Source organism: Panthera leo, chromosome D2 (assembly GCF_018350215.1).
Source record: "Panthera leo isolate Ple1 chromosome D2, P.leo_Ple1_pat1.1, whole genome shotgun sequence".
NCBI classification, from domain to species: domain Eukaryota; kingdom Metazoa; phylum Chordata; class Mammalia; order Carnivora; family Felidae; genus Panthera; species Panthera leo.
The window spans coordinates 81,633,321-81,645,770 of NC_056689.1; the positions used below are offsets into that span (position 1 = coordinate 81,633,321).

The 12,450-nt window shown below is 46.5% G+C and overlaps 1 non-coding gene across 1 annotated transcript; it reads left to right on the top strand.

Moving 5' to 3' along the window:
* The first annotated feature begins 5,811 nt into the window (after positions 1-5,811).
* On the top strand, positions 5,812-5,918 carry LOC122202868. The gene has a single exon (XR_006194925.1). It is a non-coding gene; the product is annotated as a U6 spliceosomal RNA (small nuclear RNA).
* Positions 5,919-12,450: the final 6,532 nt, after the last annotated feature.

Genomic DNA, 12,450 nt, shown 5'->3' on the forward strand with positions numbered 1-12,450 from the left:
GAGGGTGTTGTGGACAGGTCAAAACAGTAAATCTCCATGACCCCACCTTGTGTGAGACCTGTCTTTATGGCCCTAGAGGCTGGCGAGTACAGGGTCTTAGTCATATCTCCAGAGCAGGTCAAGGACGTTATGCCCAAGGGTGTACTTGAGGGTGTGGTTAGACAAAAAGAGGAGGGGAGATGAGGAGTCGGGGCTCCAGAAGGCTTCAGGTCACAGAGCAGTCATCATGGCGGATTTGTCCCAGGTGGCCCCAGCCTGGTCCACACAGATGTGAAAGGAAGACAGTATCATGAGGAAAGAAGGCCTGGGCTTATTATGTGAAATATGCAGGGCTCTGTCCCCCAGAGGTGAGTCTTGCCCTTTGGAACAGTTGGCGCTCACAGACCCCATATAACATATTGTTAGACTTTCACATTAAAATTCTGATTTTAAAATCTGAATGCATTTTATAATGTGTTGGCTTAAAGCCTGAGGAAAATAACATTATCTGTGTTATATTAAGTTCTACTAATCAATCTCTCAATACCATTGTCTTCTAGACGTTGGTTCTGTGAAGTAAAGGTGAGGGGTGAATGGAGCCACCCTCCCTCCCCCGCCTGTGTGAGTCCTGCCTAAGGGCCTTCACTGGTCAACAGCGGGAGATCTGTGGAGACACCTCAGCTCTTTCGTGGTCTCCTATCTCACCTCCCATCTGTTCTACTTCTACCCTTCCCTGCCCGGGGTCAGGTCTAGAGCACTTCTCCCCTGGTGAGACTCCACTGCTTTACTGCCCAGACTCCTCATCCTCCAGACAAGCGTCTTGGGTCCAGCCTTCCCCCTGCAGCCCCTGCCTCTGTTCTAAAGGACAAATCGAGTCACAGCGATACTCACTCAACACGGAGAGGTGCATCCAGGGGAAGCCATTAGCGTGAAGTACCAAATCCGCCATAATGGTCACCTCGCCCACCTGACCTTTACCCTTCCACCTTTCTAGTTCATGCCCCCCCCCCACCCTTCTGGCTCACTCCACACTCCACCTCTGCTAGATCCCAAGTAGCTTCAGGGTTAAGCGGCTTTATTCACATTCATGTTTTCTCTTCTTGAAGGGTGTTTCCTCCCCTGTCCAGCTCACTTTTACTTTTCCCCCAAAGGGTAGTGTCACCTCTGCTGGTGAGCCTTTGGGTCTTCAGACTTGGCTCCTGGCCTCTCCTTGGTCTGCCCACCATCCCCAGTGCATACAATGTGTTTCCAATAAACCATTTACTGGTCCACTGGCCCCACTTGACTGTGATCTCCTGGAGGGCAGGGTCAGGGAGCTTTTAGGGGAGGCTGCGTGGCTCAGTTGGTTAAGTGTCCAACTCTTGATTTTGGTTCAGGTCATGATCTCGAAGTTCATGGGATGGAGCCCTGTGTCCTGCCCTGTGCTGACAGTACACAGCCTACTTGGAATTCTCTCTTTCTGCCCCTCCCCTGCACACATGCTCACGTACTCTCTCTCTCTCAAAAAAAAAGGGGGGGATGCTTTCTGTCATATAGCAATCATTCAATAATGTTAATTGAATGAATGTTGAGTAGATGAATGGACTGAATGGATGGACCGGGCCTGTTCTTTTAGTTTCACCCAAAGCTTTTTTAAAAATGCCAGCACCTTGGGGCACCTGGGTGGCTCAGTCGGTTAAGCGTCCGACTTCAGCTCAGGTCACGATCTCGCGGTCCGTGAGTTCGAGCCCCGCGTCGGGCTCTGGGCTGATGGCTCGGAGCCTGGAGCCTGCTTCCGATTCTGTGTCTCCCTCTCTCTCTGCCCCTCCCCCATTCATGCTCTGTCTCTCTCTGTCTCAAAAATAAATAAAACGTTAAGAAAAAAATGCCAGCACCTGTCCCCTGGGCCAAGAGGAACCAGAAGAGAAGCCAGTGTCCCAGCCTGAGACAGAACATTAAACGGAAGGTAGATTAGATCGTAAGGGCCATCATGGGGGTGGCCACATGAATTGATGGGAGAAACTGTCCTTGTGATGCAAACATGGGAGGCTCTAACTCGGGCTTTCACGAGGTAGACAATTTTCCCAATATGGATGTTTACTCAAAGGCACCATGAACGGAAGCAAACAAAAGGATTGGAAAAGGAATTTGAGAACCAAGATTTAAAGAAATCTGGTATTTAAACATAATAACTGAAGGGGCACCTGGGTGGCTCACTTGTTAGGTGTCCGACTCCTGATCTCAGCTGGGATCTTGATCTCAGGGTTGTGAATTCAAGCCCCGCGTTGGGCTCTCTGCTGGGCACGAAGCCTACTTAAATAATAATAATCATAATAATAACTGAATGAAAGGAGGGGGCCTGAGGTAACTGAACAATGTGTTCCCTCAACACATGACTGCTGAGGAGACATGCAGAGACACTTCAGTGCAGTTGCTTTGAGCAGGCATCCATCTCTGGGAGCTGGGGGCACGGGCTTCCCCCTGGAGGAGTGACAGGAGGAATCTCCATCCATCTAGTTTGCCTTCGTGCCATCCTGGGGATCAACAAATCACTGATGTCTCCAAGTCCCTGCTGCACTAGCAAAGACAGGCCAGAACTATCACCTAGGAGGCCACCACATGCACCCACTGTACCTTGAAGGGACATGAGCCAGATATGTTCTGGCTGAGCTCCCCACGTGCCAAGTACAGGACATCAACCTTGCAGGTCCAGAAACTGAATCTAGGGTTGATCAGACATAAGAACAAAATTCACGTTAACAAAAATTTCCAAGAAGTGAATGTATAGTTGGGAGCAGTGCAAGGAATAAAATGCTGAGTCATGTCTGATGCTCATGTCTAGATCTGTCTCCCTCGAGGGAGAGCACTCAGGGGAAGCTCCAATGTCAAGTGAAGGGCCCTGGGGAACAGAGTCCAGCAAAGGCTGCTGGTTTGGTGACCCTAAGCCTATGGCCAGGGGACTCTACCAACGAATGCCCCTGTCTCCACTGTAAGATAGGGTCTCACCTACCCATCAGAAACTTGTATTTGAATGGACTTTTTTTTTTTTCTTTTTTTTTTTTTTGCTTTCTGCCTGCACTTCTTCTGGCCCCTCTCCCTTCCTCAGAACAGGCATAGGGGATTATAATTCCCAAATTGGTTGATGTCATAGTCTGGAGCTCCCAAAAGCAGAGACCATAACAAAGCCTTGGGTGAGGATAGTGTTTTGGAAGGTGATGCCCGGAAGCATGTCTTCATAGACATGAAGAAAGTGAGCCAAGGAAGGGAGAAAAGTCAATGAAGTTTCCTCAACGATAAGACAGTTCCTTGGTCCCCACTAAAGTCCATCTGAGACAGCGGGTGAAGCATGCCCAGTAGAGCATGTACCCACCAATTCCTTTCTCCATTGGTTACAGTTTATCCCTGGAAGCACTGGCTATCCCCTGCACCTCCAAGCTGTGCCTGTGGGCGCCCATGCATGTCTCAAGTGCCAAAGAAAGCCTTCGAACAGAGGGGAGGAGAGAGAAATCAGAGTCCAAGTAGGAAGTTGTCAGGCGCTGGGAATTGTCTGCGGGTGCCCGTGAGTTCACACGTGCCCATGGAAGAGGTCTCATATCCCCCGAGGCCACGTTCACAATCAGCTAAATTGGTCTACAAATGGCTAATTGTCCGAGACTTGATTCTTTTTTATTCCCCTTGAGGAGTAATCTGCCAATGACCTTTGTTCAATCACTGCCCTGGGCTCCTGGTCCCACAGTGTTCAGCCCAGGAACTGAAGCTGGAGAATAAAAATGACACTCCATGAAAAGATTGTTCTTTTTTTGTCCCCAGTGTTTTAATTTACCATGAACTGTAAGTGATTCATAACTTGGATTTTCCCCACTTGTCACAAAACATGAATTTTCAGTTCATTTTAAAGATAAATTTTTAGGGGCACCTGGGTAGCTCCGTTGGTTAGGTGTCCGACTTGATTTTGGCTCAGGTCGTCATCTCCCAGTCCTGAGATTGAGCCCCGGGTCAGGTTCTGCACTGGGCATGAAGCCTGCTTAAGATTCTCTATATCCCTCTGTTCCTCTCCCACTCGCATGTGCATGTAGATTCTCTCTCTCAAAAAAAAAAAAAAAAAAAAAAAAAAAAAAAAAAAAAGATTAATTGTTAAAGTTAAACCAGCCCCTGAAAAAGTAGTGATATTTAAAATCATCTTTCAGTTAATTTCTGTTGTAATACAGAGACTACCAGACTAATTCAAGATTTAAGATTTTGTCTTTTTACTCAATTAATATCTTAGAATTAAATATTTATTATTGATATTGAGAAAAACTAAAAAAAAATATATTAATTGCACCTAAATTATAATCAAGCCAAAAATTTCCAAATTAAGATGTAATACTAAAACACTTATCATTCCCTTCAACTCATGATATAATTACAAAGTCAACTTACTATTTATCTAGAGTATTTATTCAGCCACATTATAAACCACTAATTTTTAGGGAAAGTTCAGTTGCCAAACACCCTTGGCTTCTGCCACCTAGAGTACGATCTCCATTTTTCCTCCAAGTGTGATAACAGGTGGCGGCGCAGTGACAAAATGTCTGACATCTGCCATGTCTAGCCGAAGGGCTACAATGAAAGAAGTGGTCCATAATTAAAAGCCATCAAAAAGCAAAGGTATAGGGGAATTTTGAGAAGGGCATTTGAAACCGGAGTGGTTTTGCCCCTTCCAACAGCTAATGATTGCAAGGGGCTCTGGGGAAGAAGGTCAAAAGGGGCTGCAGCAGCGCGGGCCCTGTGAACTCTCAAAATGGCCCTGCCAAGGCTTGCTTCTAGAACAGGGCACACACAGAAGAGAAACCTCAGGAAATGAATCAAAACTGACCAGGACAGGGGCAATAGAGACAAAGGTAAGAGAAGATCCAGACCACAGTGGGGAAGGGGACTGGATCCAAGAAAGTTTGCTCAGAAAGCAACGTGAGAAATAAGCCCACGAACCCAACCCAAGGAGGGACGCAGATACTGGGAGCACAGGGAAGGGAGGCTTTAATCAACGTTCTTGCAAGAGTGGGCGTCCTATGGGCAGGCACGCTGGGGGCAATGACAGCAGACAACTTATCTCCTAGCATGCTAGTCCTTCTCCTGGTTCCTCATTGGTTGAGCACTACAGAGGTAAGTCCCTCCCCTGGTCCCTCATTGGCTGAGTGCTACAGAGGTTACAGCCTTCCCCGGAAGTCCTCCGTGCCCAGGTAAGGCAAAAAGCAGCCTGACTGGAACAAATGTGCATTCCCTGAGGTGACGCAGACACTTCAGGTGTCTTGCAAAGTCCACAAAAAATAGGCCCCCAAAATGGAGAGGGGAAGAAGAATCAGGAAGTGAAATGTCCAAGGGTTTGGGACTCCACTGTGGGTGGGAGTTCCTACATATTTCCAATAGGTTGTAAACCTGTTGTTAAGTAGACGGTACAGCTTTTATTTGGTATTTCTGGAAATGAATCATCTCACTTCTCACAGCAAGGTGCTGTATGTTTTAACAATACACAAAAACAACAGAGTGGGGAGCTCTATGGGGTTAGAAAAGCTTTTCTTTTTTTTTAATTTTTTTTAATGTTTTATTTTATTTTTGAGACAGAGACAGAGCATGAGTGGGGGAGGGTTAGAGAGAGAGGGAGACACAGAATCCAAAGAAGGCTCCAGGCTCTGAGCTGTCAGCACAGAGCCTGACGCGGGCTCGAACTCACAGACGGTGAGATCGTGACCTGAGCCAAAGTCGGAAGCTCAACCGACTGAGCCACCCAGGTGCCCCAGAAAAGCTTTTCTGAACACTGCCTGAATTGGAAAGTTTAGGAAAACGAATTCCACTTAAAAACAAGTGACAGACATGCTCATTTTAGCAGCACATATACTAAAAGTGGAATGATACAGAGAAGATTAGCATTGCCTCTGTGCAAGGAAGACACGCAAATCTGTGATGTGTGCCATAAGAAAACAAAAGAAGAGTTAACAGACAAATGTTGAGGTCAAATTGCATACAAAATGACTGTAAAGAAAAGAGTAAGAAGCAGAATAAACATTCCTAAAGACTATCAAAGCATGCCAGAAAAATGTGACAACAGAACAGATCAGAATTAACCTATTATCTCAAAATAAGCTAAAATGATATAACATATGGGTAAAGAACATTTAGGAAAACTCAGAAATGGAATAACAGACTTCACAAAACAATTAGAAGTGAAAGAAAAGTTTCTATCAAATTAAGTCTAAATTAGAAGGAACACAGTAGTGAATAGACAAAAATATTGCCTGAAAAGAAATATCTGATTAAAGAAAAAAGAACTTTAAATAAAAAAATTCAAAAAAAAGGTTTGAGAAAAAAATAGCAAACATTGAAAATAGGCAAAGAAGATTAAACATGCAGATAGGAAGAGTCCATTAAGAAGACAAAGGAAGCAAGGGAAGAAAAATATTAAAAACATAATTCAACAAAAATTTCTGGAAATTAAAAAAAAAGGATATGAGAATCCATACTGAAAGAGCATACCGCACACCTGAGACTTCTGACCTACAATAACCAACACCGAGATACTGCTTAGTAAAATTACTGAGCTTAAAAAATAAAAACAAAAGAAAAAAAAAAACCAATTTGGGCATGTAGAAAAAAGGACATGGCATTTGTAAGGAAAAGAAAATTAGATCACCTTCAGACTTTTTAACTGGAATACTTCCTGCCAGAAGAAAATGGAGCATATGTTTAAGAAACTCAAGGAAAGGGATGGTAAGCCGAGGATTTTATAGCCAGCTAAACTGACTCTCAAATATAAACACAAATTATTATGGACACAGAAGCAATCAAGGAATAATGTTCTCATGAGCTCTTCCTGAGGAATTTAATAGAGAATGAACTTCAGACCACCAAATATTGAGTCATCAGCATAAGGACAGGTGGTGAGCTTGGAATATACTGTTACTTGTAGAACTAAGTGAGGAGGAAGGGCAGGAGGTCAGACAAAGTAATGAGGATGGGCTGTAACAACACAGATAAAGGCAACTGCTTTTCTTTTCCTTTATTATTATTTTTTTTATTTTGGGGGGTGGGTGCAGTAACAGAGAGGGAAAGAAAGAGGGAGAGAGAGTGAATCCCAAGCAGGCTCCACGCTGTCAGCACAAAAGGATGGAAAAGGAACCCAGAGATTAAAAGAGACGTTAAAGATAAACCTTTTTTAAAATAAGCTCTACACCCAACATGGGGCTCAAACTCACGACCCCAAAATCAAGAGTTGAACATTCTACCTGCAGAGCTAGCCAAGTGCTCTAAACTTTTAAAAAAAAAAAAAATTAAAGCGTTTATTTATTTGAGAGAGAGAGAAAGAGAGAGAGAGGGAGAGAGAGAGAGAGAGAGGGAGAAGGAGAGAGAGAGACAGAGACAGAGACAGAGAAAGCAGGAGAGGGGCAGAGAGAGAGGGAGACAGAATCTGAAGCAGGCTCCAGGCTCTGAGCTGTCAGCACGGAGCCCAACGCGGGCTCAAACTCATGAACCATGAGATCATGACCAGAGCTGAAGCTGGATGCTTAACCAACTAAGCCGCCCAGGTGCCCCTAATGTAAGACTACAGTTGTAGCATAACAAGAAATATGTTATCTGCTCTGTGCCCATTCCTGGCATAGAGCTAAGAGTCTTGGAATCTCCCGAGTGCTAGGAGTGTGTGGGGGCTGGTTGCCAGATTAGAGGGTAGGAATTTCAAACCCCCACCTCCTTCCCACCCCAACCACTCCACCAAATCTCCAGGGAGGGCAGGAGGGTTAGGGAGTGAGTCAATCACTGTGGCCAATGATTGAATCAATCGTGCCTACATAGCAGAACCTTCACAAAACCCCTAAATGATGGGGTTTGGAGAGCTTCTGGCTTGGTGACCCATCCATGTGCCAGGAGGATGGTACATCCCAAATTCCAAGGGCACAGCAGCTCCCGTGTTTGGGACCCTCCCAGACATCACTCTCTGTACCTCTGGCTGTTCATTTGTACCTCTCATTAAACCCTTTATAATAAGCAGGTAACAGTATACAAAGTGTGTCTTTGAGCTCCGTGAGTGGATAAAGGAAATTACTCAAATTGGAGCCAATCAGGCAGAAGGGTGGGTAACCTGGGGACCTGCTGCTTGCAATTGGCATCTGAAGTTAGGAGTAACTTTAGTGGGACCGAGCTCTCAACCTGTGAGGTTGGCACTAACGCTGGGTCATTAGGGTCAGAACTGAATTAAATTGTAGGCCACTCAGGTGGAGTCGGAGAATTGGAGAATAGCTTGATATGGAGAATCTACACATTTGATGTCAGAAGTATTATGAAAACCAGTTTTCCTTTAATAGTGGATAGGGATGCATGTTTGGGTGATAAAGATCCATTTAAAAAAGCACAAGAAGGGCGCCTGGCTGGCTCAGTTGGTTAAGCATCCGACTTCGTCTCAGGTCATGGTCTCACAGTTTGTGGGTTCGAGCCCCATGTCGGGCTCTGTGCTGACAGCTCAGAGCCTAGAGCTGCTTCGGATTCTGTCTCCCTCTCTCTGCCCCTGTCCCGCTCATGCTCTGTCTCTCAAAGATAAATAAACACACACACACACAAAGTTCTTTAAAAAAAAAGCATAAGAAAGTTACTACCATAACAGTCCACATAATGGTCACTTTAGGGGCCACAGGAAGGGTTGTGGTTAGAACAGGGACTGGTAATTGGATGGGGTTTCTGGGGTTACTGGCAAAGTCCTGTTTCTTTCTTTCTTTTTTTTTTTTAAAGTTAATTTATTTATTTTGAGAGTGAGCACAGGAGGGGCAGAGAGAGGGAGAGAGAGAATCCCAAGCAGGCTACACCCTCAGCCAGACTCAGGGCTGAATCTCACAAACCATGAGATCATGACTTGAGCCAAAATTAAGAGTCGAACGCTTAACCAGCTGAGCCACCCAGGTGCCCCCAAAGTTCTATTTCTTAACCTGATGGCATCTGCCTTGAAATAATTTGTTAAGCCAAGGATTTGATTTGTGAAGTTTTCTGTGTTTGTGATTTATTTTACAATAAATGGATTTTTAAAAGCAAAGACAGAAGCTTAGCCCATAAGGACATGTTCCTTTTTGAAAGCTAAAATCTGACTTGTCTCTTCTCTATACCCTAAGAGCTAACTATTTTGATAAAGCGAAGACATGTATAAACCCTCTCCAGGGAGGATGTGGAGAAATGGGAACCTCTTGCACTGTTGGTGGGAATGCAAATTGGTGCAGCCACTCTGGAAAGCAGTGTGGAGGTTCCTCAGAAAATTAAAAATAGACCTACCCTATGACCCAGCAATAGCACTGCTAGGAATTTACCCAAGGGATACAGGAGTACTGATGCATAGGGGCACTTGTACCCCAATGTTTATAGCAGCACTCTCAACAATAGCCAAATTATGGAAAGAGCCTAAATGTCCATCAACTGATGAATGCATAAAGAAATTGTGGTTTATATACACAATGGAGTACTACGTGGCAATGAGAAAGAACGAAATATGGCCCTTTGTAGCAACGTGGATGGAACTGGAGAGTGTGATGCTAAGTGAAATAAGCCATACAGAGAAAGACAGATACCATATGTTTTCACTCTTATGTGGATCCTGAGAAACTTAACAGAAACCCAGGGAGGAGGGGAAGGAAAAAAAAAAAAAGAGAGAGATTAGAGTGGGAGAAAGCCAAAGCATAAGGGACTCTTAAAAACTGAGAACAAACTGAGGGTTGATGGGGGTGGGAGGGAAGGGAGGGTGGGTGATGGGTATTGAGGAGGGCACCTTTTGGGATGAGCACTGGGTGTTGTATGGAAATCAATTTGACAATAAATTTCATATATTGAAAAAATAAAAATAAATAAATAAATAAACCCTCTCCAGGAACTTGCACCGAGTACCTGAACGAACACAGAATTTTCCTCTTGCTTAGTTTCACGCGGGCTCAGAGTGGCTTTTCTAGCCTGCAGAATAGAGAAACTGACCCACACAACTCCTGCTTCCAGTACAGGATTAAGTCACGCTTCCCCATTAGAACAAACACGTACTTCTCTATTACCTGCTCGACAGTAACCGAGAGACAGTCTGAGATCCTAAAATTCCCTTAGAAAACTATCGCCTGGTTTGGGCACTTATGGCCACCCATGCCCCTTTGAACTTGAGCTAGCCAAGGACTCCCTGCCTCTAATGAATAAACACCTAGGCAGCTACCAGCAGAGACTGCATTCCGGGGATGTCTTGGCTGTGCCTGAGCCTCCCTCTCATGCCCTTAGACTGGGTACTTTCATTGGCACCTTGTTCATATTCCAGAGTCAGTCACTTAGCAAACAAAGCCAGCCACCGGGGCTCTTGGGATATTGGGCTTGAACTTTGACTCCGTAACCCCACTGCAGAAGTCGAACGCTTCCCCGTGCCTTTCTCAAGGAAAGGGAACCAGCAGATGGGCATGATAAAGGTTTGCCTGGTCCATAGCCCCTTCTGCATTTGTGCTGAGCTAAACTCATCCAGGCAGACGTGGTGGTACCTTTTCAGGTGACCTTACCTGCCGGGGCAGTCATTTCCCAGCTGCTGTGAGTGTGGACGTCAACTTTACGACATCTATAAAGATTTCTAGAAAGTGGTACTGTACCTTTAAGATGCCCCCTCAACAAGGCTGGGGAGCCAGGTTCTAGGAGCTTCCGGATAGCGGAAAAACCCAGGTTTCTTGCACTCCCAGGCCCCCCAGCTTGCAGCACAAGCCCCGCGTGGCAGAGGGCCTCATGAATGACAATACACAAAAATATTTATATTGTATTAGGTTTATAACGTATGCTAATATAGTCATATAAGTAACTGATCGTACCTACCACTTAGTAATTTTAGGGCTTCTGCCCTGGGCAGGGGGTGCATGTTGGGTTGACAAGACTCACACACATAAAAGAAACAACTAAAAGCTGAACTATGCCCCCTGCCCCTCCCCCGCCATCTCTGCCCCACCTTCCACCATCTGATGTCAATCTCACGCTCCATGGTTTTTTGGATCCTAGCAGCCAGCAGGTGTGTTCCCGCCTCAAGACCTTCCTACTTGCTGTTTCCCCAATTCTACCTACTCTGCCCCCAGATTTCTGCCAAAAAAAAGAAAGAATTCAGGTCTTGGCTCAAAAGGCAACCTGTCCCACAGGCTTTCCCAAAAGCCTGTCACCTACCTGATTCGTTTGCTTACTGGTTTATGTGCTGCCCCTCACTAATTATAAGCCCCTTCGGAGCACAAATCCTTGTCAATCGAGTATCTTGAACATCCAGAACGCTACCTGACTCCAAGAGTATTCAGGGGCCCAGATGGTGAGGGTGGTGCCCGTCCTTCGGTGTCCCCATCACCATGTCAGGGACCACCATGCTGTCCAGGTCAGCGCTCCTCACCCGGCAGGGCCTGCAGTGTGTCCCAGAACAGGCAGCCTCATGCCGGTAACTCTGTGCCCCTAAGTCTCTTCTCAGTCTGGAGGACCACCCTTCTGTCCTTGATCCTTCCTATCCAGGACACTGGCCTCCTTTTTTTTTTTTTTTTTTTTTCTTCAACGTTTATTTACTTTTGAGAGAGAGAGAGAGAGAAAGCAAGGGCTGGAGAGGGGCAGAGAGAAGGAGAGAATCCAAAGCAGGTGCCAGGCTCTGAGCTGTCAGCACAGAGTGCCAGGCGGGGCTGGAACCCACGAAGGCCAGATCAGCTGGTGTGGGTGCGGCTCCTGAGCTCCCACAAGGGCGGGGAGGGGGCAGCAATGCTCCCAAGGGACAGGCAACACTCACAGCCACTGCAGTTGGGTCACCTGGCTCTTGAAAGCAGCCTCTGCTTCCTGCCCCGGAGTCCCCCCGGGGCAGCGCACTGTGGAGAGGGCCTGAGCGCTGCCCCCTAAATGGACAGTGCGAGAACCGCGCAGGGAAGAACCCGCAGCCGCATCTCCACGGTCAGGCGGTGGGAGCCAGCGCGCAGTGCGGTCGCTCTCGGGTAGGTGCGCCCGCTGCCATCCTGCCCTCCCACGGGGCCCCAAGCCCGCAGAAGCTGGCCGCGCAGAGTCCGTGGCCGTGACCGCGGGGTGGCATGGAGAGCGGGGTGGGGGAGACCTCTCCCCCTGCTGGGCCTCTGCCTGTGTCACCTCCTTCACCGGTTCCTTTCACAAGTGGCGGGGGAGCCCCAGCTATAGACTTTATAGCCTTAGGAGGCCCCCCTTCAAGTGGTGCTGGACCGCAGGATTTCTCCATGACTACGTGCGCTCCAGGAAAGAAAAGAAGAGACTGGCGCACGCCTAAGAGGTGCTAAGAACACTTGTCTCTTTTTTTAATAGCAAGTTATTTTATTTTTAAAAATTGTTGGACGTTTATTTATTTTGCAAGACAAGGAGTGAGCGGGGGAGGGGCAGAGGGAGAGAGACAGAGAGAGAGAGAGAGAGAGAGAGAGAGAGAATCTCAAGCAGGCTCTGCACTGTCAGCGTGGTGCCCGATGTGGGGCTTGCACCCACTAATCCCGA